This window comes from Lampetra fluviatilis, chromosome 30 (assembly GCF_964198595.1).
Source record: "Lampetra fluviatilis chromosome 30, kcLamFluv1.1, whole genome shotgun sequence".
Classification (NCBI taxonomy): domain Eukaryota; kingdom Metazoa; phylum Chordata; class Hyperoartia; order Petromyzontiformes; family Petromyzontidae; genus Lampetra; species Lampetra fluviatilis.
The window spans coordinates 1,122,651-1,142,572 of NC_136304.1; positions in this window are offsets into that span (position 1 = coordinate 1,122,651).

Sequence of the window (19,922 nt, forward strand, 5' to 3'; positions counted from 1 at the left end):
GTAGAATCGCACGTCAACGCTTAACAACAACAAGAATGATCGGGCGATGGAAGCGCGTGGGGGCGAGTCTCTTTTAAACGTTTTTGTTTTTGTCCTCCTTTGCTTCCCTTGCGAATAGTCGATGGCCCTGTCTAAGACGGAACAGTTTCGTGAATTGCTGTTTACATGTTGTACGTGACAAATTTTCTATGTGCAAACGTTTCTGCTTACTGTCGGAGGTAATGCTGATGGATATGACTTTGGCAAAAAAGAAAAAAACGCCGTACAAAAAAACTTGAGGAAATAAAAATGATGGGGCGGAAATGGTTACGATTGTTTTGTATCTACCAGAAATGCGTTTTTACCTCACACCGCTGTGCTGTGCGCACTTTGACTGGATTTATATTGTGGTATTTGTGTTTCTGAAGTATGCAGATTTTAACAGCAGCCCAACTAACATGCAGAGCGTTCCCCTCTCCACCCCCCACCCCCCCAACTCTTCTTTGTAATTAATGTTATTTATTAAAAATGTTTGTCAATGCAAATAACCAAACATGAATGGAAACATGCCCTTAAACAAACCATTGCCACAGAAGAGGTATTGCTGTGCTACACAAATGTTAAGCTCACTTTGAAAAAAAAATGTGAATTAAGTATTTATACGTATATAAATACTTTTCTTTATTGTATTTCTATGACGTGGTTTCTTGATTTAATAAAGCTCAAATATTTTACTCCGCAGGCAATTCTCTACGAGGAAGTGAGGATCTTGCCAAAGAATTGTAAATCCTCCGCAGGTTTCAGTTGGACAAAGTCACACTCTTTTTTACGAGTTGATTTTATCACCTGCTCATTTGTTCCCCTTCATGCGGCATTGATCAAAAACACCACTGCAACGCTAGTGAGAGATGTTTACTACCTCGTCTGGTACACAGGAGGTCGTGGGTTCGATCCCGACCCTGACGACTGCTGTATATTTGGAGTTTGCGGTGTCTCTCCCCCTGTGGTCGTGTGGATTTTCTCCGGGTTCTTCGGCTTTTTGCTCCACATTTAGAATCAACATGCCTTTACAGTATTTGGCTGCTGTACATTGCCACATAAGGCACTTCCATAATAGAGCTTTTTAAGTCACTTTGTTTGGCTATAATTTTCGGCCAGGTTGCTTCTGAAAAAGAGTCATCTAGCTCAGTGGGCCTTACCTGGTAAAATACCAAATAGTTTAGATAGTACTCGCACACACACACACACTATGTACGTCATTATGGATATGATGAGTTCTACTGCACTCCATCTCGGATTAGCATGGTTGGCTACGTACGGAGTGAAAGAATTTCAACATACATCCCAGTTTTATTAAAATTATACTCTTAGGTTTTTTCAATAATGTCACATATGATTTTTATTTTTACCTACGTGACTTTACCAAAAACACCTAAGAGTATGAATCATTGCAGTCACGAAAGCTTCAAATCTAGAATTACTCAAATATTGGCCACGATTTTTTTGTCTACATTTTTGTGGGCATCTCTTAGCCATATCCAAACGTGTTTGGGGGTATCTGGAAACCCACAACACCAACAGTGGCTGCATCCATGCCGAGTGACCAATCTCTCCCACACCACAACAGATGGCGCATTTAAATGGACAGCAAGGAGCAAACCAGCGGTTGGTTTTCCGTTGCTCTTTATGCATTAATCAATCGAGACCGCAGGCTACGTTTAATCCACCTGCGCTGCATTTCTCTGCACGTGTGAATTAATGGATTCACCTGGAGGCTAGAAATTACAAATGCCCGCATGGTGAGATGGACGTCCAACACACGACTGCCGTGGTGACTGTTCGCATGAACATTGCTCATTGATTCCTCCTCCCACGTTAAGGCTTTGGTCGACTAAACTGACTTGGTACCGCTCGCACTGCCTACGTTATGAATTCACTCCCACCGTGTCGCCTCTTTGACCAAGGTTCGTATAACCTTGCTCAATTCAAGAGACACGTTAACTCTCTTTATTAGGCTTTCCATGGCGCAACTTGTTGCTGGCCGCTCGATGTTTTGAGTCACGTGTCTCAGCAAAGGTGACAAAAAAAACAAATCCCAGAGAATGTGGATTCAACTCTGGAAGCCTTCATCAGTAATATCAACAGTTGAATGGTTCACCCATCCAGTAGTGTTAGAAGATTTTGACGACTTTGAGTCATCCTTCACGTCGTGATTTGATGAGTTTTTGTCTCGCTTTTTACCTTCTCATTTGCATTGTTCCATCTTTTACTTGTAGCATTCCATTTGCTTCATTAGCCCAAATGTAACAAAAGCATATTATTGAGACGTCATCTTTATCAAGTGCAAACATCATCATCATAATCAGCCATGATCAATCCACTGCTGGATGAAGGCGGCTCCAAGCCGCCACCGCCGCCACCACCTCTCATGAAGCCCACGACGTGACGACTCGCCCGACTCTCGCACATGAACTGATTTCATCGCTCCATCTCCTGGGTGGCCGTTATCTCCTGGATGTGGTTCCGTTCCTTGGCGTTGGCACGTAATTCGTTTCACTCGTAAATAACGGCATCAAACATGTATGATCCCACTCGTATATCATGCGTGTAAGAATCAATTCCAATCAATGCCTTGTTACGTGTCTCGTGTGTACAATGGGATCAACTAAACCTGCACTTAACTGTGGCTGTGGCCACTGATATACTGCACTGATTGCCCCAACTTTGTATTCTAAAAGCGTGCCCACGGTTATGAGCTAAATTGAAACATTTGTGAATGCGTGTTGCCAAAATCCAATAAGAACTCAGAACGACGGTAGTGATAATACAAAAATATAAATTCGTAATCACTAAACCCAGTCAGGTGCAGCCTACAATCAGAAGGTTGCTAGTACAATCTCATTTGGGGATTGACTCCACCCATCATATCTCTGCGATCGATAAAATAGGTAACACTTTGTGGGGAAGTCAACAGCGGTTGCCCTATGGATAGACTCGCCCCCGCCATAGGAATGTGGAATTCCCACCACTGGCTCAGGGCTGTAAACAGGAGCTGAGCACTGCCTCATTGTTCATTTGAGCAGCAAATTACGATCGAACAAAAATGTACGTGTTCACTGCTGAAACACATAATCTAAACATTGTCATCTGTATCATTTGGCTGGTATCTCCCCCTGGTATACAACTGTTCCCTCCGGTCTTAATATTCTTGAATTATTACCAACAGCACACTGAATTAAGCAAGCAGGATCCGCATGCTAATATAAGGTGCACGTTTTACACATTTACTTCCCTTTGGGGGATAAAAAGAGTGTTTTGGATACCTTCATGTGAAATTGCTTTGGATTCTCTAATATGTTTTGGTGGAAAGGTCATCTGAGAAAGAGTACATTTGAGACTGGCACCTTGAATTATATCTCCAGTTTGTGCCACAATGAAACATGTTTTCTAACCTTTGAAATAATGGCAAAATTATTAATCGGTTAACGTTTGTCATTTAACCCCTTTGCACTGAATAGTGTAATGTGTTTTCTCGTTAATATGAAGTGTGATATAAACATTCAATTAAATGCTTTTTAAATATATATACGAAAGATATTTTTTATTCAGATACGATTATCATTAAGAGGAACAATCCATTTTAAATAGTCTAGATTGATTGTCCAATGTTTATTCGCAGTATTAAAAATATCATTTGGAATTCCCCCAACTCCCGGAAAAAAAACCCATTGAAATAAAGTAGAAAAAATATTTCCGCACCAAAATATAAAATTAGGTGCAAAAAAACTCCCTAAAATAATTAGACAACCCCTTGTCGCATGTGTCTGCTGCAGTAACTGGCAAACGTTAGCTAATTAATCCATCGTTACTTACGTCCACAACAGATGGTCACTGGACAGAGGGCCCTTGCGAGGAAGTGTAAACATCGTAAGGGAGGCTGTGGCCGCCGCTGACTCGTGCCAGCTGATTCTCTCGCAAGCCGCGATATCGCTCCAGCTTCAAGTTAACGGCTCGAGGTGTCATTCCTCAGGGTGCTTTAATTATCGGGCAAACTGCGAAGGAGAGGGGGGCTATAGTAGGTGAGTAACAAATTGTCATTGACACAAGGGGCCCTCAATGGCACCTTGACTTGGCAGCTGCTAAATCCAGGTGTCTACTCCTTGAGTGGCAATTCACAAGCCATGAAATTGTCATATTGAAAATTAATAATATTCCCGCCGTGCCCTTAAAGGAGCCATAAAGTAATGCGGCATGATTTACTGATTGCTCGCAGGTTGTGTATTAATTAACATTAATCACCCCGCGTGTGTGTGTATGTATGTGTTGCTTGACAACAGCCAAAAAAACCCGGCTTCCAAATTACTATAAACTCTGCATGCTTATCACGGCAAACTTTTAGAGAAGCAGTTGATAGGATTTGAGATGCAATGAATAGGGGCCACCTGAATAATAGGGCTCGTTTTATAATTGCTGCCAGTTGTCTGCTCTTAATAGGAAGATTATGGAATATAAGCCGCTATGAATTTCCATCGAAAATGTAACTGCACGGATAGATCGTTGAGAAATGCATGACCGTGGCTCAGTTCCACTTCTGAGAGCCTTTGACGGCAATAAGGAAGCTGGAAAGGAACAAGACCTGCTAATAGTCGCAGGGGTGAATTGGCAAATTGCATTGGAAAATTGGCAAAAAAATAATTAAGGGTAAGAATTAGTACAATCCGCTTTGATTGTAGTGATGGGATGATTAGAATGTCGCAAGGGATCATTTGTTTCCCTTTATTAATGACAGGATTGTAGCACCATGTGCAGGTGCTCCTTAGTGCTGAATGTGGATACCGTGGGATACTCAATAAGGCCATGCAATTTTGCACAACAGAGAATATTGAAAAGGTTTTGATTGCACACTGTTTTAACGGAAACATGCCACGTATTATTGATAAGTGCTGTATATTCGGGAAAAGGTTGCATCTGCATTTTGGCTTCAAAGAAACACACTCACAACGCATGTCAGAGAAATACATTATTTTGAAGCGGAGATACATGATGATTCTCTGCAGTCACGAAAGCTTTAAATCGACAGCCACACAGCTGTATACAATTTATCAACATTGTAGAATGCTATCCTTGTCCGTTCTCTCTTTCTAAGGTTGGATTATTTGGCTAATGATTATTTTACAGCCAAAAACGAACCACACGGGAGGGGCTCTCGAGGTCTCCCTAGAGCAGCGTTCTTCACTCATTATTTACAAACGGGGTGAGGGGGGGTGAGGGGGGGTGAGGGGGGAGGGTACTTTCGCCGATAAGACATCACCAGTGTGAGGTCCGCCACACCGCCTGCAAGGGTTGTTTCCACATGCTACGGGGGGGGGGGGGGGGGGGGTCACACGTTAGGGGCCGCACTAAAGGCCACCAGGGGCCGCACTAAAGGCCACCAGGGGCCGCCAGCGGTGACGTGGAGGCAGCAGTTGCCGGGCGGCACCGTTACCCGATTTTAGACAACGCTTCACAATCGCGAAGCCACAGAGGCGTGCTGCCGAGGGCGCGATGAGAGTTATTGTTGGAAGTTCGGTGGCTTCATCTTGTGCACCACTGTCACTGCAACATCGCCACAATCCCTAGGACGATCACAGCTAACGTCTCACAAAGTAGTATTTATCCTACCGACTCTGAAGGGATGATGGGCTGAGTGAACCCCCATTCAGGAACTGAAACTTGCGACTCGTTCACTCTAGCACTGAGCGTCACCTGGCCCAGAGGTCCTGTGACAACCATCAAGACGGACATTCAATTACCCAAGTCCAAGTAAAACATACATATTCTGTACTACGACTGTGTGTTACATAGTTACACCAAGGTCACGGTATCGAGGTCTGATGGCATCATCGTCGTCGTCGTTGTAGTCATCATCAATCCCTGTCAATGATCCAAGGCGCTCTATAACTACAAAGTAGATTAGATTTTGGTGGCCAGAAACCTGCTCTGTTCTCCATTGGCTGCCAGGTTAATCAATTACAAACCACATCTACAGCTTTCCAGTCAATCCACTGCTGGATGAGGGTTTTCTTATGCCATGCGGGTCGTGGGGATTATTTGACCATACTTCACCACACCTGTCAGTGTGGGTACGTGATACTTTGGGTTGGTGATTTTTTCTGCGCTGCCCTCCTGTTGGCCACGATGCCCACTCCACCGAGTTGATGCGCGGCCGTCACCCGCCCAGGCGCTATCCAGGCTCGAGCCCTGCTCAGCTTCCCACATTTGATGCGACCGGCCGTATTCCGAGTCATTTGGCCACAGGCGCACGCACGACAACAGCAGTGTGTTTTTTAAAGGTGTCGATGCAGCACCAATGTAGTCATTTGGCTGACTCAAACAACTGCCTTAGCGCCGTGTAGCTTTAACTCAACATGATGTTTAAACAAACAATAATTGCTTGGTCGTCATCATTGGTGGTCGTTGCAGCATGACGGGATGAGGCGTGACGAAGATTAAATACTGCGACAAAAAACGCAACACATTCATCAATACCACCGTGGCCTTCATAGGAATAAATATACAATGAGGCGATGTTTCGGGCAATGGCCCTTTTTCATAGTACATACAATTATGTGGCAGTGAGTCCTAGGTAGAGGGATTCATCACACGACTCGTGTTGTTTCCCATGGTCCGAGAATCCATCATCAGAAGTCTATCCTTTCGAGCGCTGACCAATGGCGGTTCTGAGCTTTTAATTTACGGCTGCGTGTTAGCGCAAAGTGAAATATTGACGGGGTGTTTGGGTAGGGACAAAATAAAAATGGAAGAGCGGTCGAGTTTCCAGAAATTATTGAACAGTGTAGTATGGAGGCAGTTTGGAAGTACGCCATGCCACCGTTGCTTTGTTTGTGGAGCGCAATAAATTACTACATGCCCACGTCCCGGGCCTGGAGTTGTGTTTCGAAGTCACAGATGCCATCTGCACCCTGAGATGAATGTCTTCTCCGCCTCGTGCCCGGGAGCACGGGAGGGGGGGGGCAGACACGACCCACGAAGCACAGCTTGTTTAATTCAGTTGGAATTTGAAACGCTCCATTGGTGACGACGAAGCAGAGAGTAATAACTGCGGCAATATGAAATAAATTACAGCCGTTTATTATGATAACGTCTGGATGTGTCGGTTTTTTTTTAAATGTAATACTTAAAAAAAATAAACCTTGCACATTAATGCATGCACACAAGTCATTTACTTTTCACCCCAAAAACTCTAAATCAATTATAAGCGTTATTGTTGTTGTCCTGAAAACAAAATCTATTTTAATAAATGCATTTGCATATATATTGGATAGTGCCCCGTTCCCTAAATACCCTGGCAAATAACGGGGCACATCACGGTTCGTCAATCCCTAGGCTGCATGTGGTCGGGCAAAGTTTGGGTATTCTAAACCTCTTCTAAGACCTGTGCAGCACATTTACATTTAGTTTGCATCATGTAAACTGTCATTACATTTCGAATTAACTTCAAAAAAATGTAGAATAGGTAGTGGACAAATATAACTGAAGGTGTGTTTTTTTATTATCATGGCTAATTGCACCACCGATACACATCAGAACAATTGTAAATTTTGTTGAAATCTGAATGAATCTGGTAGCGAAACAAACCCAAGGAAGAGAATGGTGCAAGTGCAAGTTCTGCGGCAGGCACAGTGGCCCTGAGCTGACCCTCGGCCATCGATCAACGCGAATATGGAGCTACAAGGCTTGCGACCACTGGGATAAATGCATTTTCCACATCGAATTCCACGTTGATGAAGCACATCTATCTGAGGGATGTCAAAAATGTTCCTTGAGTCATTCAATCGTTGACAGTGGAATGCCGAGAGATGGATGGGTGGGCAAGCAACAGGACGTGCGGAGGCGAGGGCGACGGGACGGTGGGAGATTGCCACGAGGTGGAGCACAAAGAAGAGGACGGAGGGAAAAACAAGGAAGAAAAATCGTGCATACGCATGGACTCTGCAATGCCTTCCATTATGCGGTTGTCCTCGTAAGCAATTCATTCGTGAGAATAATGGTATAAGTTGGCAGGTGCTTAGGAAGCAGGGCGCGCCTCATCTGGCAGGGCCGGGCTGCCCAGTCGGCTTCTTTTAGTGCTGGTTTGGGTCTTGTAGCTACTGGGAATTTCTCTGTTCTCTGAGAAAAACGCACATTCCACTCTAGTTTTGTTCACATTGGCTCATTTGTACGGACGTTATCGTGCCCCTGCGTTACAGACAGACGGAGCCAATCACGAGTGTTATCAAAGTTCGTTGGACAATTGTAGACATATTGACTGGACCAATGTTAGCCGGGCCAATGTTAGCTGGACATGGTTGGCAGCCACCTGCAAGCCAGCTCTTTGGAGGCACTTGAGCGAACCGCGCATAGATCATCTTGTGCAAGACCCCTACCCAAAGGGCTACGAGGTGGCCTATACAAATCATTTGCAGTACAGCAAGCAGGCTTCAGATCTATGTGTGTGAAATCTCTGGCGGAAGCAGTTTTTTTCTGCCTCCCGCAGAAATAATCAAATTATTTATCTGCTATGTAGAAGGGGCATTGTTAGAAGCATCACCTAATTCATATATTATTTTTCCTCTTTAGCGCAGTCATCGATTGTTCAATGTGCTTGTGCACCACTGCCAACGCAATATCAAAGTTCAATAATGAATTGGATTAATATAATGAGGATCCTCCTGATTAAGTCGTGAGTTAAGTGCATTAAGAATCTTCGTGTAATAATTCACTCAGTGCACGATGGAAAAATGTGGAGAAAAACTAAACAATTTGGCATGATTCACACAATGATAGAACCATAATCTTTAGATTTAGAACCATGTGGGAGCCGCAATATGACACAATATCCTTATGATCAGGCTATTTCATTAGAGTCAAGTCATCAGCCATAATGACAGTGGTGGAGATTGCCAAGAAGGGTAATTTACTGTGCCAGTGGAAGAGTTTATGGAGTGGCAACAGTTGCTGGTGAAATTAGCAAATTATCCCAACCACCCAGTAGCGTCTACAACTACAACCAATGGACAGCAAACACCCCCATTAGTATCAGCCATGATCTATCCACTGCTGGATGAAGTCCGTTGTCACCATCCCTCCATCTGGGGAGCCGATCTCGTGGCTCAGTCTCCACGGTGGTCATCCTCTCGTTCCCTCCTCCCCTTCTCCTCGACCATCACCCATCGTGCCTGTCAAGCGATAAGTCTTGCGCAGGTTCAGTTGCTTAGAGCTGGGGCCAACTTAATCATGATGTGGCGCTCTCTCCATCTCTCGGTGTTATTCCAAGCGTGCATCTCTCCATGCATTTTGCCCCCCACCCCTCGTCTCCCCCCCTCCCAAACAAAATGTTCACTTCGAACCTGCAGTGGAGCAGCACCACCAGCATTGGGGGGCCACCAGCAGTGAGTGGTCCTCTGGCACATTTAAGATAGGGGAGCAGGGGGGAGGCGGTCATGACCGGCAGAGTTAAGCAAAGCCCCTATCTATAAAGAGACCAAAATGTTCACTTGAGGCTAGAGTAATGCTTCAGACCGGCCTAAATGTGCCGACGTTAATTCAGGGTGTGGGTGGCTATTGGGGCCTCCCTGGGTAGGGCTGTTACCAGGCAATTTCTCTGATTGCACCATTTTTCATGATAGCCGTGCACTCCATTAAATGTACAGTGTCACAAGGTCAGAGACAGAGAGAGAAGGAATACAAAATAAACTCGTGCAAAAAAACGCAGTCACAACCGATTCGAGAGACATGAAAGTCCTACTCACCACTCACGGCTACAATTCATTTGATATTTTTTTGCATAATTTGCTGCAAACCCATTAATATTTTGACACTCGTGATTATTTTTTTGAGACAAATGGATACAATTAGGCAGCAGGAATGGTCGAGGGCTCTGATTAAATAGCCATCTCCAGGTAAACTCAATGGCTTTGTACAGTACAATATGCATATCTTTTCACCTCAACACAGATTTATTACGGGCACTGGGCTTTTATTTCAACCGTGACGCCTTACTTACAAGTTACTGTACCTGTTTGCCAGTCAACATTTTTGTTTAAGGCTGATAATCTCAATAACTCTTGCAAAAAAATGCAAGCTGCGCATAAGGCAGGTTATACTATTAAAATATACGCAGTTATATATTAAGATTTAAAACGCATTTACATATATTTTGTATGTTTAAATACACATACATTGTTCTATGAGGCATCTACACAAGGCTATGCTAGTCGAAGGCTTGAATATTCTCATCAAGAGCATGCAGCATACAAGGAAGACCTGGAAATAGGTCGATGTGGACAAAGACTCAAGGATAGTGAGTCAGGCCAAGTAAAAGAAGCTACAGTGAGCTGGATGATTGGTGACCAGCTGCAGAGGATAGTGATGGAGAGAACACTCGTCAGATCATGGAGACCCATGGAAACCCATGATCTGACTGGAAGTAAAACGTCGAAAGACAGAGAGACGTGGAAAGACGCCGGCGCGGAGATATCGGAGCAGGAGACAACCATACCTCAACCACCCAAAAGGCCATGGGACTGGCAGAAGACGATACTGTATCGCTGTTTATGGTTCTCAATGAGGATCAGTGTTGGAGCCCAACGTTTATTTTGTATCAATAAAATTCTGCACCGTTAAATAATTTGTCTCTCACTGGTATTAGCTGGCAATCAATTCAACTGACTGTGTGCATGAAATGGGGCCCACGGCATCTCAAGAGCCCCCTTTATCTTGACACGGAACCATCCCTGAAAATACATAACCCATCACTGTCACGAATCTGCACACAAATTGAGGCCATGTGACAAAATTGCTCGGCAGGAGAGGTCTCCGCAGAAGACACATTAGTTGGCGTTGTTGACAGCGGAGGATGAGGTCAAGACCTTCGCCTTGATTTTTTTACATTGTCTATGCAAAATCATTATCACTTTGAAAACTGCATTAACGAAACCCCCACAATGCATGCATTTCCTCTGTAAGGAACAGGAAAAAAATGCAAAATATGTTCTCTATTTATTAAATCTGCGTCTTATGCGTCATATACTAAGATTACTAGAACGTGATCTGAACCATGAATGCATTGACTGAAAATATTGTCCACCGATTGCCGGCTAATAGATTCCTTTATCAGACCATTAGGGATCTTTCACTTCCCTTAATGTGAGCACGGCCGACACTCTCACCCATTAGGGCATCGGCCATTGTCATCTTAACCCCCTTGGATGCAATATTAATTTACTTAATGTCTACTTTTAGCAAGGGACAACTCAACATAATGATACCGGGGTGAAAATAATAGCGCCATATTCTGTGGTTAGGGATGGCCGGAATGTGGCTTGGTAATTCCTGGGAACGAGTGGCTTTGTTGGTTGATGTGCACAGGACTGGATTCATTTGGATAGAGGCTCGTGTAGGTTTTTTTTTGGATAGGGTGGCACTCTCTGTGTATTATCAATTCCTTTCCTTGACTGTTTAACACCGCCCATGCCCAATGCCAAACACCACGCGGTTATTTACTTGTGGTAATTTCAGTTCCAGTGTTTACATGTGACGTGCGAATTTTAAACAGCCAAACGAAAGTTAAAACGAACAAATCAAAGAAGAGAACAGCATAAGAGTTTGTTTGACATCGACCCTGCCACTCCGTGCCGCCTGCATTGAGCCTGCCCTCCACTCCCCCATTAGACCACGAGACAGGGCCACGCTAAGGGGCTCTCGGTCTCAACAAGAGCAGGCGACAACGAATGCGTTTCTGAAAGCGACCACAATGGAAGGCAACAGGAACCACTTCAGATCATTGTTTCATTCTCTCTGACGCTGACGTTGCCACGTACTACTGTGCGACAGGCAGGCGGACGCGTCGAGGCAAGTGTGGACACTGCGAACGGGCATTGAGATGGTGGTGCTGAATCTTGGGCAGTAAGAGGCTGGGTAATGTTGCTGCTGCTGCTGTTAAGATTCCGCAGCAGTCGCTCTGATTTGGTTCCGTGTCTATGACCTCTGGGCTCTGCGAGCTCGCGTTGGCTTGGATTCTGCCGTGCCGTGTGGAGTCAAGCTGGGGGTAGTATTTGCACACAGCTGGGTTGGTAATGTTTAATATTTGAACAGCAGATGGCCTGACCATGTGGAATAGTATTGGAACGCCTGTTATGATGTCAAAGTGTGTGTTCATTTGTGTTTAGCGCTCGAGGGTACATGTGCTTGGCTGTAGATATATTGTATCTGCAATGTACACATACGGGGATTGGAGTGCAATGGTTAACACCTTGGAATTACTTTCCAAATGTCGCCAATTCGATCTCCCGGTGTGGCAGGTTTCACAAATACCCCCTCCCCACCTGTCCACCCAACAGAACAAATGGGCTGAGCACATTCAGTTGTTAGGCAGGTTGCCTGTGGTGGATTAAAGTGTGGGTGCTCCCATCTCTTCCAAAGTGTCAGGCCGGAATGGAAGAATCGTCTAAAATACTCTTTTGGGGCTCTCAAAAGCTCCCTCTCGTCGAGGCCCTTCCGCCAGCAGTGGCGTGAACAGGGAATTGTAGGGACTGCTCCTTTACCTTTTTATGCAAACAGAATACTAAACAGTCACACCTCTTCATTCGCGGCGTTTTTCTTTCGCGAAACTCCATGACTCCCGAATTGACGTTACGGGGTTGTTGGAACACGCGCTCGACGCGCTCGCGCTCAGCGCTCACGTGCACGCGCTCACGTGCACGCGCTCACGTGCACAGCGCTCACGTGCACGCGCTCACGTGCACGCGCTCACGCGCACGCGCTCACGCGCACGCGCTCACGTGCACGCGCATCGGCGTGCGCACCGAGGCGTGCCCTCGTGCGTGCCGTGCGGACGCCTCGACGGAGTCTCATGAATGTTCAAGCGACCGTGACGTTTTCTATTGAGGTCAATAAAACTTGAGGTCAATAAACCGTACAGTAGACTTTTACGTATTTTATTTATTCTATTGTGTTGAATAATTTCTGTTACTATCTATTTGTATGAATTGCGCATTTTAATGAAGTATATGGATCTTGATTTGAAGCTTTCGTGGCTGCAGGAATCCATACTCTTTGGTTTCTTCGGTAAAGTCACGTAGGTAGAAAAATAATAGATCACGACGTTTCGATCGTATTCTATTATTTAATTTATTTTCTTTCTACGTGACTTTACCGAAAGAACCAAAGAGTAAGTATATGAATGTTAGTTTTCTGTACAGTACAGGATTAATGTTACGAAACATTTTCATTTTCTTCCGTATGTTGTCAGACCAGGGAACCTTTTCCCCCAAATATAAACACAGTACTGTATCTACATTCGCAAATTCTATTTGCGCGCAGATTTTCTCGTGAATGTCGAGGCTTTACCGCACAGATGTTGGTCCATCCTCAGCATGTGAATCAGATATGAGGCCATCGATATGTAATGTGTTTTTGCAAAAAATTAACGGGAAGTATAGTATCTCAATTGAAAGTCAGCCAATGCTGTTTGTACCACCGTGTCTCATCATCCCTTCCTTCCTTATGCCAGATCCAGCAGCTATTGCTAAGTAAATTCCCATCCTTTAGAATCTGCTTTCGGTCTTCCCCTGGGTCTCTGACCTCGAGATGCGCACTGCCATACCATTGCCATTGAGCTGGGTGAAAATACCGAGACAAATACCAGCCGGAACGACTCACAGGATTAACAACATATGCAATAGTCGTGCAATGAAGTACACATACGTGTTTGATGTTGCTTTGTACGACTTCACCCCGACCTCCGGGTGAAAGGCGCTTTAGAAGTGTAAGTTATTATTGCTTACGTAACTCAAGTCTGAAGAATGTGTATTTCTAGTCACTGTTTAGCTTCGAGGACGTTTCATAATTAATCCAAACACTCGATCCGACAAATTTCCCACTGGAATCTCAGAATTGTAAAATAAAGACACCTGCCGTGGCACAGGCCGACAGACCCGAAGGTGAGACAGATGGACGTAGAAATAAATAAATAAAAGCCTTTGCTTTGAACACTGTAACAACCCTCCGAGGAAGCTGGCATGCCCCGGAGCAGATTACTATCCGTTGTTTATTCTGTACGGGGCCAATATGCGGTACTGGGACGTAAGCCATGAAAGCAGACATTTAAATTTTCATCGCAATTTTTTTTCAGAGCCCCAAAACTCTCCCCCCCCCCTCGCCGCCGCCATTACCTCCCCCTCCCTCCACCCGCACGGCAATCCGCGGCAAGTCTGTGGGCTTTTCATCACGCTCGCAAATAAATTAATAGCGCCATTAAGAATCCGCCGACGTGTCGATTCGGGTGTGGGAAATGGGATCCTAAATGAGCGAGTCAGGCGTCGCCCGCGAGTAAGGAGCCCGCAAATCATCTATGGTCAAAACAAAACATGAAGACACCATTTGGTCAATCATGCGTTTTGGAATACATTTGCCGGATCCAGACAATGTGCATAATCCCCTAAAAAACATGCGACCTGGCCCTGAACCCAGAACTTCATTGTAAATCGTACAATTTCAATGCATCTGCTGCACTGTGGTGAACTGCATGGGGCGGTGTGGGCACGCATCTCGATACAATGGGAACAACAGCATTGCGCGTGCATGCGTGCCTCTGTGTCCTCGTGAACGGCAGCATGATTTGTTTCATAATAAAGGTTTTTGGGTTAGATGGCGTTACTTGTAAATGTGTCGTAACCCTCCACCACCCGACAATCAGCAAAAAAGCGTCACGTTGACAAAAGACAAATAGTTCACTACGTTAGCCCACCGATGTGTTGAAGAGTGAATCCACAACATTTACAGTTATTGAGTACGACGTTTCGCTGGTAATTACATCTAGCATCATCGGGTAATTCGCCAGAATGATTTGCTTGTTTGACACAATTCATTCGATGTTGTCTTTTATTGACCCATGTGAGAGTGAGAGAGAGAAAGCACATTGAAATGCACGCAACTGGAATAAACTGGCTTGTTCGTGTATGTCCTTGGGAATGATGAAAAGAATGAAGCCGATTACCCTTGAGTGTTTTTGTTGTTTTAGAACCGGATACTACTATTCTGAGCTAATGACGAAGTCAAATACGGGTGGGGGGGGCACACAAAAATGTGTGCATCCAAAGCAATAAGCACAATTTTCTTTTTCAATGTTATAACATTTTTAGCCCTCTGTTATTCGAAAATTGTATCCACGGTCAAATGTAAGAAAAAGCAATGGAAAGTGGTGCACAAATAAGAAAAATAGCAAAACATAATTGTAATGCATGAATCTAAATGAAATATATTCATAGTAACCGATATATTTATTGCTCTGTCAGATTCCCGAAACCGTCACATTCATTTCTGCCGGCTAGTAATTCATACCGTGAAAGAAATTTGATCAAGACTGGGTCACTGGGTGCTTAAGATTCACTTTGAAAGAGGCGCGCTCCGTAATTCCTCGCAGAAAATTCACAAAAGGCTGCGGGAGGGGGCGGGGGGGTACGGAAATCGTAGGCAAGCCCTTTACGAACCTGGCTGAGGTTTGTTGTAGGCACATGCAGCGTTAGGACTCTCCAGCCACCGAAGCAGCACACCCTTGATTATCTGACATCCACTTATTTGGGAGAGCACCCGTTACTACCCCGGGTGTTGTTTTGCCTCATTTGAAACAGCCGAGCGAGGGAGGGTAATGGATGCGGCTTATTTTAAGCATCACGCACAGCGGTGTTGGTTTATAGCGGCTGATCCACTGCTGCTCAGGGTGTGTATATATCGTCCAATTTACGCGCGTCACTTTGGAGCTCCTTTGATGGGCCATGCCCTTGTAGTTTTGGGGGCTTGCCGCTCTCGTAAATTCACGCAACTCTTTTAATTACAACGTGGCCCCATAAACAGAGTGCCTCTCCCACGAGAGAGTTTAGCGCGTAAGTGGTGCCGACGTAATTTTCTTTCTCTCCCCGAAGACCCACCGTCGTTTCGGCGGGCACTGCGCAAGAGGACAAGACGCCGCTGGAATGTGAAGAGCTGAAAAAAGGAGAAAGTCAGTTTCCATATTGATCGCTTGTGGGTTTTTGTCGCCAGTGAAATTCACGACTCTGCATACATTTTAATGAGATTTTTTCTCCGTATTTGGAAATGTTGCGTACGGCACGACGTCGCATATCCGACCACCACGTATCCACTCTGACCAATTAAGTGCCCATACCCAGCGCAGTATTAGCATACGGTGTAACTGTAAATGTTTTATAGACATTCACAAATCTGGCCTTTTCACATATCCACCTATATCTCGGTCCCCAGCTAGTTGGAGGGCCTATAAACGGATATAATATTGAACAAAATGTGATCAAAATTACTTCTGAAGACACGATGGGCGGAGTCCACGTGTATATATGGCCCCCTGAGAGATTTATAATTTGTTAATGCGTTACATAAGCGTCTAAAAATAATTACATTAATGGCCAGCTTGCAGACTTTTTGCTGATGCTTCCGCTGAAATAAAGTAGGCCTCAGGCAACGTTTAACAATGTCATGAAAAGTACACATCGAGGTAAGATGAAATTAATCTATGCTCCATAATTCTGTTCTGAGGACCATTATGATGATCACAAGCTACAGCAGGGGAAAAAGTGCACCTCGTAAAATGCAATCAATTAGCAGCCATGAGTGAAGATTCTAGTTTGATGCCCTCGTGGCTCTGTGTGGGTTGGATATGGGTGATTAGTATTGACAATGCAATTAATGCCCTTAACCTGTAAATTGGCTCAACTAAGAATATTTTTTTTCGTCTGAAATGAGGATGAGGCCTAGGCGGTTTCACGTCGGCGGTGAAAGTTTCTAAGGATAGTCATCGTTGTCCTCGTGAGGGTTGAAACGTTTTATGACCATCATTGTCGTTCGCAAAATACGGCGTTGCAACAGAGTTGGCCAAGCAAGCAGAACGTCCCCTGGCTCAGTCAAGAGGTCATCTATTCGTGAAACTTGAGAGATAGGTGAGACCCCCCCCATTGATACGAGTCTCTTGCGAGGAATATCTGGGGTGAAACACAATGAGAGAAACAATAAGTTACGCAAAAGGAAATGCTATTCAAAACTCAATAACGTTATGGACATTGAAAACAATGAAAGTAAATGTGCAGCCCTGCATTTGCTCGCACACACCACTGCAAACAGAATGGCCGTCACTTCCGGAAGCTCAAGAGAGCCACCCCAATGGGGCGTTGGGTCCTGCTCTCTCTCCCACACAGGCGAGATGTCTTCACGTCGAGTACAATCATTGGCTTGTTTAATTCTTGACACGTAACAGCCGTGGTACAAATTGGTGCAGGTGGACAAAAGTGCATAGCTGTAAGAGTCAAAACATTATAATGTTGAAAAAATGCTTGGTCGATCTTTTTTGAGTAAATGGAAATGTTCTGCCACTGTTTTTTTCAATTAAATTCTGCCTGACGCGACCCATTCGTAAGGTTTGAACAATGGATATGTTAATTAATAATGCTATGCATTAGAGATCAACATACATATGTATATATAATCGGACAATATTGTTTTACCAAATTCAATTGTTTCGTCACAGTTAATAACTGAACGTGACAAGAATGGAGGAGAGCTTATCACATCCAATTCCGTATTGCCTGCAAATCCTATTATCTGCGGATAAGTGGAATAAAATATCAGATAATCCCACGGACAATAGGATCTGTCGTATATGACGTCACATTACCGCAGGTAAGGATGAGTTCTCCTTCACAGGTGTAACAATAGTATAGCCGCGGGTTCAACATCTCACGGTGTCGTTTAAGCTTTAGACGAGTAGAGCAAGCGGCTCCACTGTCACCTCTCCTGATTTACACGAACTGAACATTTAAGGCGATTGAAAAGCCAAAAGCCGCGGGTCTTCTTCGAAGTGTTACCTCCACTTGAAAGGTAACCCTTTGTAGGAAATATAAATTGTGTCCCTGCCGAAGAGGAAGCGGCGCGATGGAATCGCGAGTGTCAAGAGCGCGGCGGAATGTGCCACGTGGCGTCGCAAGCAGTGCGGCGACATTGCCACGTAACACGCGGTGTTTCTATCCAGCAGTGGAGACGTGCCTGCAATGATGATCGTAACTAATGTTGCTTAACCTGGAGAGTAAGTGGCTCAAAACCACGACGTTATCATGAAGTATGCATGTTCGCACCCGGGCAAGTTTATAAGAAGGCGAGCATGTAGTAGTAGCCACTATTCTATTCTTGCGTACGGTGACAATGCGTTCAGAAGCTAAATGCCAATGTCGAGGTCGGCTCGCCGCAAGAAGGCTTCAGGGGAGAGAGAGAGTTGGTGTCATTGTGACTGTTCCTCCATCGACGACAGTGGTTTATTCTAGATTTGAAGCTTTCGTGACTGCAAGGATTCATACTCTTAGGTTTTGTCGGTAAAGTCACGTAGGTAAAACATTAAAATTAATAAAAGTAAAATAAAATAAAAATCACGACGTTTCGGAGGCAACACAAGCTTCCGTCTTCAGGTGGAACCGTCACAGCCACGACAGCTGTATCAGTGGTTTACTGTGCGGCCCATCGTTTGGGTGACATGGCCAGAATCGCGCTACTGTGGTTCGTCTTTACTTTTCCAATAATGGAGATGCACGCACAGGCCTGCCGATGTTCTAATGCGGTTGATGGTTGTACCAAAGCCAGGAGGTCTCGAATAATGTGTCTATTCTGGACATCCGCATTGCTTCACTCTTTTCGTCAGCGTTCTTCCACATCTGGGTGGGATTCTAGGATGATGATAGCACGATCCCAGGAGGAGGATCGGGACTTGAAGTGGTGGCAAGGAACATCGCCACTGCGGTAACAGTACGCACGTGGCCAGAATAAACACAACAAACGAGGCTCCATATGTTATGCCACCATGCACAGTATCATCATTAAATATGCATGATCTCCACATAGCTGCTTTACTGGACTTGAGTAATTCCCACTGTGGTTCGAGTTTTCACATGGGAACATAACAAATAGATGAGGCTGGAGTTGTTATGACCAGGGCCGGACAGACACATGCTTTAGGGGGTTGCAGACCTGCGGCCTTGTATTTTGACAGCCCCAGCAAAATGGTATAATCATTTATAATGGTGGAAACACAATACTATCTTAATTTTGGAGCTTTCGTGACTGCAGGAATTATTCTTTGGTTCTTTCGGTAAAGTCACGTATAAATATAAAATAATAGTATGCTATTATTTAATTTCTTATTTTATCTTTATACGTGACTTTACCGAATGAACCAAAGAATGAAACACAATACTGTTGTACTGTGATAAATCCCGCAGAATAATGTTGTAATTATAGCCATAGCATCATGAGATGTTTTACGAGCAGTTATGTGGCCACTATTTTAATTGTTAAATTCATTTAAACGTTTACTGAGCTTTAATGTTATCGATATGAAATGGAACATCTAGAACTGGAGTAACCAAGCGAAATAACAATGGTTGGTGGGAGCAGTGGCCGGTGCACTGAATACGTTGACCCGAGTTCGATTTACCGGCCAGGGCTAACATCAATGGTGAGTGATACCTGGACCCGTGCTGCCCCCCTATCCCACTGAGCAGCATGGCGAGCTATATTCAAACAACACGTCGGGATGCCTTCATCCAGCAGTTTATTGAGAAGAAGACACCAGGTATGTAGAATTACTGAAACACATCGTATAGACAGTTTCAACATATAAAATGTGAGTACTCATCATTGTACTCCGCACTGTGTCTATCCTGGTGTCAATTCTCAACGCATGCCATCTGCGTGTACCTGAATCGTTTGTTCAATAAAAAATTTACTTTTGGAGAAAAATATCAATGGAGCTTTTGGCGTCGGGTGCGGGTGGCGGTCAGCGAGCACCGAGGAGGAAGTTGAATAGACACAGAGAGAGGCCCCTCTTCCTAAAACTATAACAGTCCTGG